The 15,035-nt window shown below is 46.5% G+C and overlaps 1 pseudogene; it reads right to left on the bottom strand.

Annotated features, from left to right (window-relative positions):
• The window catches only part of LOC107693567 (uncharacterized), a 35,725-nt pseudogene that overhangs the window by 12,074 nt on the left and 8,616 nt on the right, over positions 1-15,035 (bottom strand).

Consider the following 15,035-nt stretch of genomic DNA (forward strand, 5'->3'; position numbering starts at 1 on the left):
GTAGTGAGTCCAGAAGGGTATTTCGGAGAGTGGATGGAACATAGAACTTCCCTTCTGGACCTCCCGGCGGAGCTGGTTCGGAGTGGGTGGCTTGACGGATCTCTTCGTCGAGCGTCCATTGGATGGGACCCACAATGAGGGCTGGAGGGAGAATGGTCTCCGGGGTTATCAATCGTTCCGTGGCCTGAGGAAGGCGCAACAGAGCGTCTGCTCTGGTGTTCTTGGGTCGGGGATGGTAGGTAACTGAGAACTGAAAACGGGTGAAGAACAGCGCCCACCGTGCCTGACGTGGGTTTAGGCGTTTGGCCTCCCGAAGATATTCCAAGTTCCGATGGTCAGTGATGACCTGGAAGGGATGAAGAGCTCCCTCCAGCCAATGTCTCCACTCCTCCAGAGCGAGTTTGATGGCGAGAAGCTCGCGGTTCCCGATGTCATAATTTTGCTCCGCCGGGGAAAGCTTGCGGGAGAAGTATGCACATGGATGGAGGATAGGACAGTACTCATAGACAGTACTCACTCCAGTGTATAACTTCGTTGGTGGTCCAGTTAATGATGGGGGCATGTTGGGTTAACCAGGGGCGTCCCAGGATGATCTCCGCTGTGGAATTCTCCAGCACCAGAAAAGAGATGAGTTCCTCATGAAGGCACCCAATGCGGAGCGTGATAGTGGGGGAGCATAGTTGGATCTTCCCACGACCCAGCGGCTTTCCTTGGATGGTGAGGATATTAAGGACATGGGCATGTTTCAGCGGTCGTAGTTGAAGTCGTTGGAGTGTGTTACGGGATATGAAATTCCCTGAAGAACCAGAGTCTACAAGGGCTTGCGCTGAAAGGAATTGGTGAGATGAAATTAATGATACATTCATTCTAGTCAAGGTAGCAATTTGGGGGCTGAGCTGGATAGTACTCACCGAGGGTCGTGAGGGACGGACAGGACACGAGTGAATCAAGTGTCCCTGCTCCCCACAATACAGACATAGTCCGGATGTAATCCTCTGTGAACGCTCCGCATGGGTGAGATGGTACGAATCCACTTGCATGGGTTCGGGTGCTGGACCCGGTGAGGTGGATGTGCCCGGTGAGGCGAGTGGCTGGACCTGGGTACAGGCCAGGAGATGTTGGGAAATCTTGATAGCCTTTTGGATGAAACTCTCCAATCCCACGGTATCGTCAAATATCACCATTTGGAGGCGAATGTCGGCGTTCAGCCCTTGCCGGAACGCTGTCAGTAAGGCCACCTCATTCCATCCACTAGTCACCGCCAGAGTGCGGAATTTGATGGCATACTCGCTCACGGAGGCCTTGCCTTGACTGATGCGGAAGAGTTGGTCATGAACGGAGATTTCAGCCGTGCGGTGTGACTAAACACCTCCTTGAAGTGGGCGGTGAACGTAGATAGAGTGCGAAGGGCCTGACTGTTACTTTCCCACATGGACTGTGCCCAGTGAAGAGCGCGGCCGGCGAGATGAGAGATCATGAAGGCAACTTTGGCGCGATCATTGGGAAAGGCTTGTGACTGCATCGAAGTATAGGGAACATTGTAACAAGAAGCCACCACAATCCGCCACCTCACCGGAGAAGATAGCGGGCCGTGCCATGGGACTGTGGGAGGCAGACACAATGGGTGTACGGAAGGCTTGGAATAAATCCTCCAGTTAAGTGGGGTTCTGTGGTTGTGGCTCCATGGAGAGTTTGGGGAGTATAAATAAATAACAGAATGTCATATCTATACACATTTTTCCCAGAACGTTCTTGCGACCCGGTAGCAATTCTTCCATGGCCCGGTAGTGGGTCAAGACCCAGTGGTTGGGGACATCTGCTCTAGACCATGCGTTTTTACTGTTCTCTTTTACTGGAGGGAGCGAAATAAGGAAGAAAAAGCGGTGTGACTAAACACCTCCTTGAAGTGGGCGGTGAACGTAGATAGAGTGCGAAGGGCCTGACTGTTACTTTCCCACATGGACTGTGCCCAGTGAAGAGCGCGGCCGGCGAGATGAGAGATCATGAAGGCAACTTTGGCGCGATCATTGGGAAAGGCTTGTGACTGCATCGAAGTATAGGGAACATTGTAACAAGAAGCCACCACAATCCGCCACCTCACCGGAGAAGATAGCGGGCCGTGCCATGGGACTGTGGGAGGCAGACACAATGGGTGTACGGAAGGCTTGGAATAAATCCTCCAGTTAAGTGGGGTTCTGTGGTTGTGGCTCCATGGAGAGTTTGGGGAGTATAAATAAATAACAGAATGTCATATCTATACACATTTTTCCCAGAACGTTCTTGCGACCCGGTAGCAATTCTTCCACGGCCCGGTAGTGGGTCGCGACCCGGTGGTTGGGGACCTCTGCTCTAGCGGACACTTTGGGAACTGCCGCCAGCAGCACCGGTCTCTGAATCACATGTGAAACAACTCCAATCCCATTGGCCCTCGTGGCCCATGATGTCACTGGCACCTGAAGTATCAGAGGGCACCTGCCAAACACGTCACCAACTTTTGTTGTCTTTAGGAGCTGTTTGCCTGACAGTGTGTGTGAAGGTGCTATGGAGAAAACCAAGGCAAGTGAGCATTTTAGAAAGTGCGTGCCTCCGTATCTGAGATTTCTGATACCCGAGGACACGATCTATGCCTTATGTGTCTTGGTGAGGAGCAGCAAAATGCTGTGCAGTGCCAAATTGTGGAAAAACACAGTCTTTGCATTGCCTTCCTACTGATCCTAACATTAGGAACGAGTGAAGAACTTTATTTTTAATGAAGATCCAGACCGCATCAATAAGACCTTGTTCACTGCGGATTCGTTTACAAACAAGGCACAATTTGACGCAGGATTTTCAGAAATATTGAAACTAAAAGAATCTTGCAGATATTGGGAAGAAGGAGAAATCCTTTCCTCTTGATGCTCTGCTTTCTCTTTCTGGGCGTTTTTTTCCCAAAAGTTGTGGAACAGAAAGAACTGCCGAAAAAGGTGGTCAAGAAGTTCAGGGAGGCGAAGGCGCGGTTTGCTGCTTTCAGGAAGTTCATTCACCGCCGTCCCAAGTCTTCCTCTAAAACCTTTGAGGGGCTTGTGCCCCTCCTCTCTCTAGGGCTCTAAGGCTGGACTAATGAGGTTCTTATGTGTTTGCTGGCTGGCGAACCACTGACTAATGGTCCGGTCTCTCCCTTGTGATGTGGGCTTTTTTTAAGTACTCTCAGTGGTCGGATGCAGCACGAGTTCCCTAGAAAGGGAATGTCTCGGGTTACGCATGTAACCATGGCTCCCCAAGAGGGAACGAGACGCTGCGTCTCCTCACCATGCCTAGGGCTTGCCTGCTTTCACGTCTCCTTCAGACAACCAAGTTGGTGACGTGTTTGGCAGGTGCCCTTTTATAATTCTGAGCACCTGCCTGTGATGTCACGGGCTATGTGGGCCAATGGGATTGGAGTTGTTTCACATGTGCTTCAGATCACCAGTCCTGCTGGAGGCAGTCCCCAAAGTGTCCGCTAGAGGTCACAGCATCTCATTCCCTCTCGGGGAACCATGGTTACATGCGTAACCCGAGATGTTTTCTTTTTATCTGCATACTAAACATAATAATTTATGTAGATTACAGTAGCATTTTGTTCCAAAGTGCTAAATATTTAATAATTGACATGTAAAACCGGACTGACTGCAGTAAGAGGTCATGGTTATTTTGCTTTCACTGTGACACTGCAAGAATGTTTTAACAAAGCATCAGCTTTAAAAGGGACTGTTTCCTTATTTTAAAAAAGGAAACATGAAAAGTTAAAAATAAGAAAAACCTACAGGGCATTACAGCGATAAAAGTCAGCAAACTTAGGAATGAAGGAATGAAGAACTACATGAATATACAATATACATTTCTGAAGCAGGCAAACATCGCAGAGACTAAGTAACATAGATATACTGAGCCTTATATTCTAAAGGACTAAAATTATTTACAATAGGGGTGTCCGATATGTACCTTTGCAATGCTGATGACACACAGCTCGATCCCACAGTACCTACACGAATCTCAGACTGCCTGAAGGACATTTTGGCATGGATGTAAAACCATGACCTACAACTCAAACTAGTGAAGACAGAGGTTCTCGTCTTCTAGTCACTCCAACAATACAGCACAACTTCACCATCCAGCTAGAATCATCAATAATAATCCCAACCAGATCAGCCAGAAATCTTGGTTTGATCTATGATGACCAGCTGACCTTCAAAGACCACATTGCAAAGACAGGTTTGCATTGAACAACATCAGGAAGATCAGCCTCTTCCTAACTGACCCTTGTCATCTCTAGACTGAACTACTGCAATGCTCTTCTGGCTGGACTTCCAGCATGTGCAATCAAACCTCTTCAAAAGATTCAGAATGCAGCAGCACGACTGGTCTTTAATGCGGCTAAGAGAGCCCACGTTACATTCGATTGCTGTATTCCTCATTTATAAGTCACTTTGGAAAAAATCATCTGCTACATGAATAAATGTAAATGTACCATCTATGATAATATTGTAAATATTGTTTTAACAATATGTGAGCTGACAGTCACTTATTTTGGAAAAACTAAACAAAAACATGCCTTGAGAGTCCATGCATTCAATGCATGATGAAGCATGAAGGGGGCAAATACCACCCTTAAAAAGTTAATTTCTGTCACTAATGTGAAACAACCATCACACACAATATGAAGAATGAGCCAGCTGTTCATGACAGGCCCAAACCAGCCAAAGTACCGGCGCAAAAATACACTCAGCAAAATATTGTTATCAACAAAATCCCAAAAAACAGAGATATAACTTTTTTTTTTTAAATCAATATTACACACCTCTAATTATGATAGTAAAGCAGAATTTTTTTTAAAAACTTTTACTTCTATGATAAACAAATACTGAAAAGCAACTGAAATAGCAGTAATGTAAGATAAGCTTTCCAAAACTTTATGAACAAACAGTTTAGTTCAGTCCGTGTGTTGTCAGGCCACAGAGAAGCATTTCATTTAAAGAAAATGAGATGTTGTACAGATTGACATCCATGTCTATTTTTAAAAACAGTATGAAATAAAAATGTACCTTATTTAATTTCTTAGCTATTCCAAAGAAAAACAATATGCAACAGCGAATATTTACAATCCAGTTAATTCCTGATGGATAAAATCAAGTTCTGCCCTACATGTTTTCTCGTTGAATATCCTGAATATCAAAATTGTTGAGATGCTGGTTCATGTTGACTTTAACAGCAGTGAGATGCCTAAAGGAGTCACTCCCAAAACATGACATTTACAGTAAGTAAGAATGCTCAGCCCGAATATGTAAATGAGATGCTGAGAGATTCCAGGATGTGTAACGCCCCTGTGGACTGTTTGTTGTGGTTTCTTCCCTTTGTGTTGGTTTAGCCCGTCTAATCATTAGTTAATCACCGTCATTGTGCTCACCTGTCTGCCTCTAATTATTCACCCCATATTAGTTCCTGTCTGTCTGAGCATTGGTGTCGGTTATTGTTATGGAGGGAAGGTGTCTTCTGGTGTCTGGGGAGTGTCCAGTCCCGAGCCAGAACCAGTCCACCGCTGTCCGCGGCTCACTCAAGCCCGAAGGACGTTACTGTGGCAAGCCCGAATGTGACAGGATGAAGCTGAAGATTTCTCACCATCACAGCAGATTAATATCAGATTGCCGTTTCTTCCTCTTCAACAGATGTAACTGTTAAATACACACAAAAACAACCAAACATTTATTTGAACAGGTATTAGGGCTGGACAATATGGTCTAAATTTATATAATGATATATTTCTTAATTTCAGTCGATACGATATAATTCCGATATCGATATGAACAATATTTAAAAAAGCCTCAGAAATACTGCCAAGAACGGCCACAACGGATGTCTGTACGTACAAACTTCTGAAAAATGAATTTGCCAAGTCTATGAAACCTACTCCGATAAAACTACATAATATTTTAGAAATAAAAATGGTACAAATAATGTTCATCTTTTTTTGTATTTAGCTTTCATATAAACAAGAAATGGGAAAATCACAGACAAATAAACATAAGACTCTTAGAATCACCTTATTAATATTAATATCTTTAACTTTAAACTACAACATAGGCTGATTATTCTTATAGACTGAAACAAAAGTGCTTCAGCCAGGATAAAGAATATGAAAAGTGCTCATAGTTGCTGCAGAATACAAGAGTGAGCAACAACTAAAATGTCTCAAGGTTACATATGTAACCCTAGTACCCCGAGGGAATGAGACGCTGCGTTGAACGCTTTGGGAACACCTTCAGCGAGACCATGCTCTGAAACATGTGTGTAATCAGTCCAATGAATGGGCGCGATGTCACGGACGGGGTGACGTAGTGACAAGGAAGCTATAAAAGCACGTGCGGTGGAAACAGCGGCAGCTTCTGGTAGAATCAAGGATGCCGGATGTATGGCAGGAGACGCAGTGTTTCGTTCCCTCGGAGAACTAGGGTTACATACATAACCTTGAGACGTTCCCCTTCAGGAACTCGAGCTGCGTCGAATGCTTTGGGAACGAGAATGCCCAAGCCGCCTGACTTTCAAGTCCCTGCGTAGTGTGTAAGACTCAGCACAACTACGGCAGAAGGACGGAGGACCCAGGAGCGGTACAAATGTCAAGAACTCGATCTGAAACCTCCTCTAATGGTTCAAACGGAGGTTTAGAGAGAGCCTCCAGGACCACGGCCAGGTCCCACAGGGGAAAATGAGATCGTACAGGAGGCCTCAGCGCACCGCGGAGGAAACGTGTAACCAGGGGGTGTCCCAAAGACTGGCCACCAAGAGGGGCGTGGTAAGCAGCTACGGCCGCCATGTACACCTTCAGGGTGGAGTGGGTCAACCCTGCAGAGAATCGAACCTGCAAGAACTCCAGCACTGAACCGACCGCGCAGTTAACTGGGTCAATTTGGCGATCTCTGCACCAGGAAGTGAAGAGTTTCCACTTCAGGGCATACAGTTTCCTTGTTGAAGGAGCTCTGGATTGGAGGATGGTCTCAACAACCTCGGTTGAGAGACCAGAAGCTATGAGTTGTGCCCCCTCAGGGGCCACACCCACAGCTTCCACAGCTCCGGGCGGGGGTGGAAGATCGTATGCTCCGCCTGTAAGAGAAGATCCCTCCTGACGGGAATCTCCCATGGAGAGCCGTCAGAAAGAGAAATCAGGTCCGAGAACCATACTCGGCCCGGCCAGAATGGAGCTACTAGAAGAAGACTGACCCGTCCCGGCGCACTCTCTCCAGAACTCCCGGGAGCAGAGCAATCAGGTGGAAGGCATACAGACGAAGCCTCAGCCAAGTCTGTACCATGGCGTCCAGTCCGAGAGGAGCTGGATGAGTCAGAGAGAACCAGAGGGGACAGTGCGATGTCTCCTGAGTCGCAAACAGATCCACCTGAGCCTGGCCAAACATTCTCCAAATATGACACACCACATCTGGGTGGAGTCTCCATTCCCCGGGCCTCGGCCCCTGTCTCGACAGGTTGTCTGCTGCCTGATTGAGATGCCCAGGGATGTGAACTGCTCTCAGTGAAAGGAGTTTCCCTTGGGCCCACACAAGGATCTGGTACACCAGCTTGTACAAGAGGCGCAAACGCAGACCTCCCTGGTGGTTGATGTACAAGACCACTGCTGTGTTGTCGGTGCGCACCAACACATGGCGATCTCTCAGGTCTGGGAGAAAGTGTTTGAGTGCTTGAAACACGGCCAACATTTCCAGGCAATTGATGTGCCACGTGAGATGGCGGCTGCTCCACAGGCCGCGGACAGGGTGGCCACTCATGACCACACCCCAACCTGTGAGAGATGCATTTGTCATTAACGTTACATAATGACAAGGAACTCCCAGCACCGGGCCCTGTGACAAGAACCAGGGTTTCTTCCACATGTCTAAGGCACGAAAGCATCGCCGCATGACCTTGATCATGCAAAGCGGATTTCCACTCGGGGAAAACTCCTTGGTCTTGAGCCACCACTTTAGGAGTCTCATGTACAGCAGGCCAAAAGGTATCACGTTGGACGCAGCTGCCATCAGACCCAACAGTTTTTGAAACTGCTTGACAGTGAGTGACCGGCCTTCTTCGACTCTCGCGACTGCAGTGAGGATCGACTCGATCCAAGCAGGAGACAGATGTGCCTGCATCGTGGTGGAATCCCACACCACGCCCAGATAAGTGGTCCTCTGTGATGGAGAAAGCAAATTTTTCTTGACGTTTAGCCTTAACCCCAACTCTTTCATATGGGCGAGAACGAAATCTCGATGTTGAACCACTGTCTGCTCTGACTGAGCCAGAATCAAACAATCATCGATATAATTGAGTATTCGGATGCCTTGGAGTCGCAGTGGAGCCAGAGCAGCATCCACACACTTTATGAAAGTTTGGGGTGAGAATGCAAGGCTGAATGGAAGAACCCGATATTGGTAAGCTTCACCCCCCAAAACAAACCTCAGGAACTTCCTGTCTTGAGGAAGGATGGAGACATGGAAGTATGCATCTTTTAGATTGATTGTGACAAACCAGTCCTCGGACCTGATCTGACACACCACTTGCTTGAGTGTTAGCATCCTGAACTTCAATCGCATGACTGAGCGGTGCAACTGACTCAAATCTAAAATGGGACGCAACCCCCCATCCTTCTTTGGAACAATGAAGTACCGGCTGTAGAACCCGGACTCTCTGTCAAGATGAGGGACCACCTTGATGGCCTCCTCCCTCAAGAGAGTGTTTACTTCTCGTTCAAACACCGGAGCCTGCTCGAGACCCACCACAGTGGAAACGATCCCGTTGAAACGAGGCGGAGGAGAACCAAACTGAATTCTGTAACCTCTTTCTACAGTCTGCAGGACCCATTTTGAGACATTTGGCAGAAGCTTCCTCGCTGCCAGAACATATACTAAGAGAATCAGTCTCTCGAGACTGACCTCTGGTGTAATGGGAGACCTCCTCAGAGGTAGCGAGCCTCCCAGAGCTGCTATGTTTCCAGGCGGACACTGAGATGTGCGCTCGCTGGAGACCGCTGTGCCCTGAAGCACCGGCGATGGGAGGGTTAACAGCTTGGCATCCTGAGGGCACTGAGGAGAGATGGGCACCGTGTAATGAGGTGCACACCACTCTTCCCCAGCGGGGGATGCCCTAAGAAGCCCTGGAACACAAACATCAGGGCTATTTGGTTGAAGACTTCTTAGCGAAAAGAACGGTCCTCAGATCACCCTTCGGCTTCGAAACCTTTGACCGTGAGGCTCTTTTCGTGATGCCCGATCCCTGCGTGGGGGAGTACGGGTCGCGACGCTCAGCTTTTGCGCCTCTCTGTATGAGGAGCGGGCACACAGTTGGGGCTGCTCCCATCCAGCAGCCCCATGAGCTAGAGAGCGGCGAAGCAAGAACCGCTGAAATGCTTGTTTACGGGCCTCCTGAAACCTGTCGATGATGGAGTTGACGGCGTCGCCGAGCAGGCCACAAGGCGCAAGCGGGGCATCGTCTTTCTCTTTTATTTCTGACAGGGTCAACCAAAGATGCCTCTCCGCAGCCACTAAGGGTGCCATAGACCGCCCGATTGCTTTGGCAGGCTCTTTCGTGGCGTGGAGAGACAAATCAGCAGTTCTGCGAAGCTCTTTGATATCTTCAGCTTTCACTTCTTCGCCCTCATCTAGCTCTTTCAGCAGGTCCGCTTGGTAGGCTTGTAGAACTGCCATAGTGTGAAGGCAAGCCCCAGCCTGACCTGCTGCCATGTGCCCTTTGCCCACCAGGGCTGATGTAGTACGAAGCGGCTTGGTGGGCATTGCCGGGGCTTTCAAGGACGATGCCACGCCGGGAGACAGCTCAACCCCGGGCATTGCCCTATAACCGCACTCATTTAGTCCCGTAACATTGCTGTAATCGCGAGTAAAAGAGGCGGGCCGCAACCACGATCTCGAAACATCGGTGTGGAGATCGGGGAAAAACGGCAAGCCCCGGCGTGGAGGAAACGGTTTAGATCTTAGAAAGCGTTCATCTAGTTTGCTTTTAGTTGGTTCAGCCTGCTTCTCGGCGGGCCAGTCTAGATTTAACTTTGCCACAGCACGAGTTATCACCTCCACCAGCTCCTCATACTGGGTGGACTGAGGTGGTTCATCGGCGCTCTCGCCACCGCCCTCCTCGGATGACGACAGTCTGAGCGGCGCGCCCTCTCCCTGGGGGGAAGAAACCACTCCCTCGGAGCGTGCTTCCGAGCCTTGGGAGGTGGCGCTGGATCCGGTGGCAGAGGAAGAAGAAAAGGACTCGCCCATCTCCATTCCCTCCACCAGATCCAACTGCGATCCCCACGACCACCGCTGCCGCCATGAGGAATGCTGGTGAGGGCTCCCTCCTCAAAGAGAGCCCTCTGGGAGTGAAGCGTCCGCAGCGAGAGGCGCTCACAATGCGGGCACTCCCTCAAGAGCTGACTCGGCGTGCTTCGCCCCCAAGCAAACAATGCAAAGGCTGTGTGTATCCCTGCCTGTTATGTAACGAGGGCAGGGAGGAACACACAGCCTAAACTGATGTTCACTTTTATAACCCCCCTTGGACTTAGACTTAGCCTTTGGCATGGCTTTATTGTTCTGGATAGTGACAGACAACGTTAAATAAGACATACACACACAGAGCTCTTTGCTGAATGACAGAAGCTGCCGCTGTTTCCACCGCAAGTGCTTTTATAGCTTCCTGGTCACTACGTCACCCCGTCCATGACGTTGTGCCCATTTTGTTGGACTGATTACACACATCTTTCAGAGCATGGTCTCGCTGAAGGCATTCCCAAAGCGTTCGACACAGCTCAAGTTCCTGAAGGGGAACACATGTTGCTGAAGATGGGCTGATTGAAAATGCACATTCATTCTCTGACAGCAGGAGGCGCTTTTGGAGCGACAGAACCCGTGGTTTCCCCGGTAACGGCTGTAAACAAAGCAGTGCTGCGCTCATAAACGCTGCTTCATTAGATAAAATTAAAATGCCATCGAAGTTTTTCTGAAGACAGTCGGTGCCCTTCAAAGATGCATTCATATAAAACACCCACGCTGTGTTTTGATTTTGAAACGTGCAGTGCTCATGTTTATACAACGAAGTCAAAGCCTTTTGGAAAATCTATTTGTGACGGTCAGTGTTGATATTGTGGCAAATAAACAATGTATGTGAAACCATCAATGTATCAATGTATATTGAAATAAATATATAGAAAAATACAGAAATGTGTTTAAAAATCATATCACCGTTAAAAAAATTATATCACAATATATATTGATATTGAATTATTGTCCAGCCCTAACAGGTATGTATGTTTTTTCTCTCTCTATATTTGTTTTTATGAAATACCTACCATACTCTTTTAACTATATTTAAACAAATATGACTAGAAAATACAAAACTAACAACCAAAAAACAAAAAAAACTAAAAAACTTTGTCAGTAAGGAAATATGTGTATTTGTCGAGTAAAGGATAAACAGGAGGAGTGAGAGATTCAATTCAACTGATTTGTATTTCAGCAATTTTCACAATACATGTTGTTTCAAAGCAGCTTTAGTAAAGGATGACAGCTACACAGTATTAATGATAATAATGACCAATTTGATGTTTAACTGAATATAATGAATATAATGTAATCAATTAGACAGACATTTACCTCTCATCCTGCAGCATTTGAAAATCAGCACAACTGTCACTAGCAGATATGGACAAACTGCCAGTACAGAACTGAGTGTGTGGAGGACAGAGATCGGATATTCTGAACGAGACACTGAAAAACAGACACACAAGCACTTTATCATGTACTATATCTGAACGAGAGTATAAGAAGAAATAAATCAGCTCACAGTTTCTATTGACTCTCACCTCTGACAGAGATCCAGCTCTTGGGTGACTCTCCTCTCTCTGGGTGTTTGCAGTAGTAGAAACCCTCATGTGACTTTGAGACATTAAAGATGATCATCTCTGTAGTTTGATTCTGGATGAGTGATTCAGCTTTATAGAAATCAGCTCTGAGAACTGAGCTTGTATTTTGATGCAAACAGCGTAGAGTCAGAGTATCTCCTCAGTCACAGGATGAACAGGACTCTCCAGAATCACACCAACTACAGAAATAGAGGAAACATAAGTCGATTGCAAATAGTCAAAGTATATAAAAACCATGGTGACATTATAAAAACAAGATGTTTTTAAATTATTTTTTACATACCATGTGTATATAAACTATATACTGTATACACTGTATATAAAGAGATGATCAAACTCACCTGATACTGTCAGTGTAACTTCATCACTGTGCTGTGATCTGCATGATCCTACTCTCTCTGCTCCATAACAGGAGTATTTACCTGCGTCAGACTCAGTAACAGACCTGAATGTGTGTTCCTGTTGATCACTGAAAGCATTAGCTGAACTGTCGTTATACCAGCTGTACTGCCAGCCAGTGACTCCTTCACCATCAATGTCACATCTGAGAGTGACTGTCTCTCCTCTGAATACACGTTGATCAGGTTTAATGGTCACTTTGGCTTTTGGTCTTTCTGTGCAATGAAAACAATTTAGAATGAAAATAATCTGCTGTTTTTACTGTATGAACACAGTAACATAGTGGGAAAAAAAAAAAAAAAAGGAAGTGACAAAAGTGACGTGACATGTGGCCAAGCATGGTGACCCATACTCGGAATTAGTGCTCTGCATTTATCCCATCCAAAGTGCGCACACACACAGCAGTGAACACACACACACACCGTGAATACACACCTGGAGCAGTGGGCAGCCATTTTTTGCTGCGGCGCCCGGGAAGCAGTTGGGGGTTCGGTGCCTTGCTCAAGGGCACCTCAGTCGTGGTATTGAAGGTGGGAGAGAGCGCTGTACATTCACTCACCCCACCTACAATCCCTGCCGGTACGAGACTCGAACCCGCAACCTTGGGTTACGATTCCGACTCTCTAACCATTAGGCCACGACTTCCCCCAAAGAGGCTGGAAAGCCAGAGGAGGGCTCGTCCGGGATATGAACCCGGGACTTCTCGCAAAGAGAAGTCAAGTCATACTAAATCAAGTTAGACTGAAGTGTTGTTCTCTAGCTGTTATAGTCACATAATCAGTGTCTTATGAATCATTTTCATTGTGTTCTGAGAGCAGTTTACTATGGGAGTAAAATACTTGCCGTTTATTGTCACTGTTACTGGTTCACTGTAATCTGTGTAATGTCCTCCTCTTCGTGCTCTGCACCTGTACTCTCCTCCATCAGAGAATTTCACTGAATCGATTGTTTTATTTACAGCTTCAGTAGATTCAGTATTCATATCTTTTATCCAGATAAACTCCCATTCGTCCCATGACCGATCCACCTCACATCTCAGAGTAACTGAATCTCCAGTGAATAATGAACTCTGTGGCTCAACAGTCAGAGTTGGTTTGTGGAGAACTGACAAAAAATAATTGAGACATATGTTTCTGTCATCATGTTGTTCCATATTTCTCAGTTTCCATACAATGAAAATCAATGCAGTCCAGTGTTGTTCTGAACCCCATTGACTTTTAATATTTGGGCAAGAAAAATGAAAACACTCTTCAAAATATCTTCTTAGGTAAAAACAAAAACAAACAAATCAGCTCACTGGTACAACAGCATTCAGTTGACTCTCACCTGTAACTGAGATCCAGCTCTTGGGAGACTCTCCTCTCTCTGGGTGTTTGCAGTAGTAGAAACCCTCATGTGACTTTGAGACATTAGAGATGATCATCTCTGTAGTTTGTTTCTGGATGAGTGATTTATCTTTATAGAAATCAGCTCTGGGGTTTAGTGGGGTTGAATGTTGATGTAAACAGCGTAGAGTCAGATTATCTCCTTCAGTCACAGGATGAACAGGACACTCCAGAATCACACCATCTACAGAACAGAGGAAAAATTAACTGATTAAAAATAGTCTGAAAATATAGAAAACACAAGGTGACATTTTTTGAAGAAACTAGATTTTTGTGGTATTTCTCAATGCAAATGTTGTACCCATGACACTAGGATGCTTGGAGTTGTGTTTGTTGGCGGATTTGCTTTGCTATTGCTATGGTGTTCTGTGTGATTGCTAGGATGAGTATTCATAAATCTCTTGTCTGGTTCTAGATATGGGTTGGATCCACTGATCTATATGATTGCATTGCTGATACAATTCTAAACTGCCATCAGAAGCCACCGGCAGTGTTCGATCAGCCATAATGCTATTCCCTACAGACAGAGGACATCACTGACTTAACCTAAATCATCCAATCTGCAGCATATCAGTCGAACAGGATTGGATTTTAGGATATATGTAATTAATCCACTGAGGCAAGTTGAAGTAGAACCCATGTGCAGTTTTAATGAAATCTAAAAACATAAACAAAAGCAAGATGAACAGAGACTAGACTTGGCATGAACAAACTCACCTAGCAGTGGTCACACGAACAAAGCTAGACAAGAGACAATGGCAACATGAGGGCTATATATATATCAAACAAAACGGGTCACATAACACAATCCAACCAATAAGAAACAAGACACATGACTAAAATGTCTCTAGATTACATATGTAACCATGGTTCCCCGAGGGAACGAGACGAGATCGCTTTGGGAACGCCTCTGTGTGACCGCGTTCTGAAGCACGTGTCAAATCAGCCCAATGGAGTAGCAAGACGTCACGAGCGGGGTGACGTAAGCACCAGAAAGTATAAAAGCGCATCCGGCAGAGCGCAAACCAGCTTCGATGAAGTAGCGCCTGGAGGGATGCAGGGAGTATGGCAAAGAGACGCAGCGTCTCGTTCCCTCGGGGAACCATGGTTACATACGTAACCTAGAGACGTTCCGCTTCAGGAACTCGAGCTGCGTCGAGATTTGCTTTGGGAACGAGAATACCCACTGCGCCATACTACCAAGTCCCTGCCTATGTGATCCTTTCTTTGGCGGACCAAAACAAACAAATAGCAGATCTGCCTTACCCCACGGGGCAGCTGTGTGCGTAAGCGTCCAGTGCTCGAACTGGACAGAGCAGATTAAGCCTTTCTTGGCC

The sequence above is a fragment of the Sinocyclocheilus anshuiensis genome, unplaced genomic scaffold (genome assembly GCF_001515605.1).
Source record: "Sinocyclocheilus anshuiensis isolate Anshui unplaced genomic scaffold, SAMN03320099.WGS_v1.1 scaffold1682, whole genome shotgun sequence".
NCBI lineage: Eukaryota > Metazoa > Chordata > Actinopteri > Cypriniformes > Cyprinidae > Sinocyclocheilus > Sinocyclocheilus anshuiensis.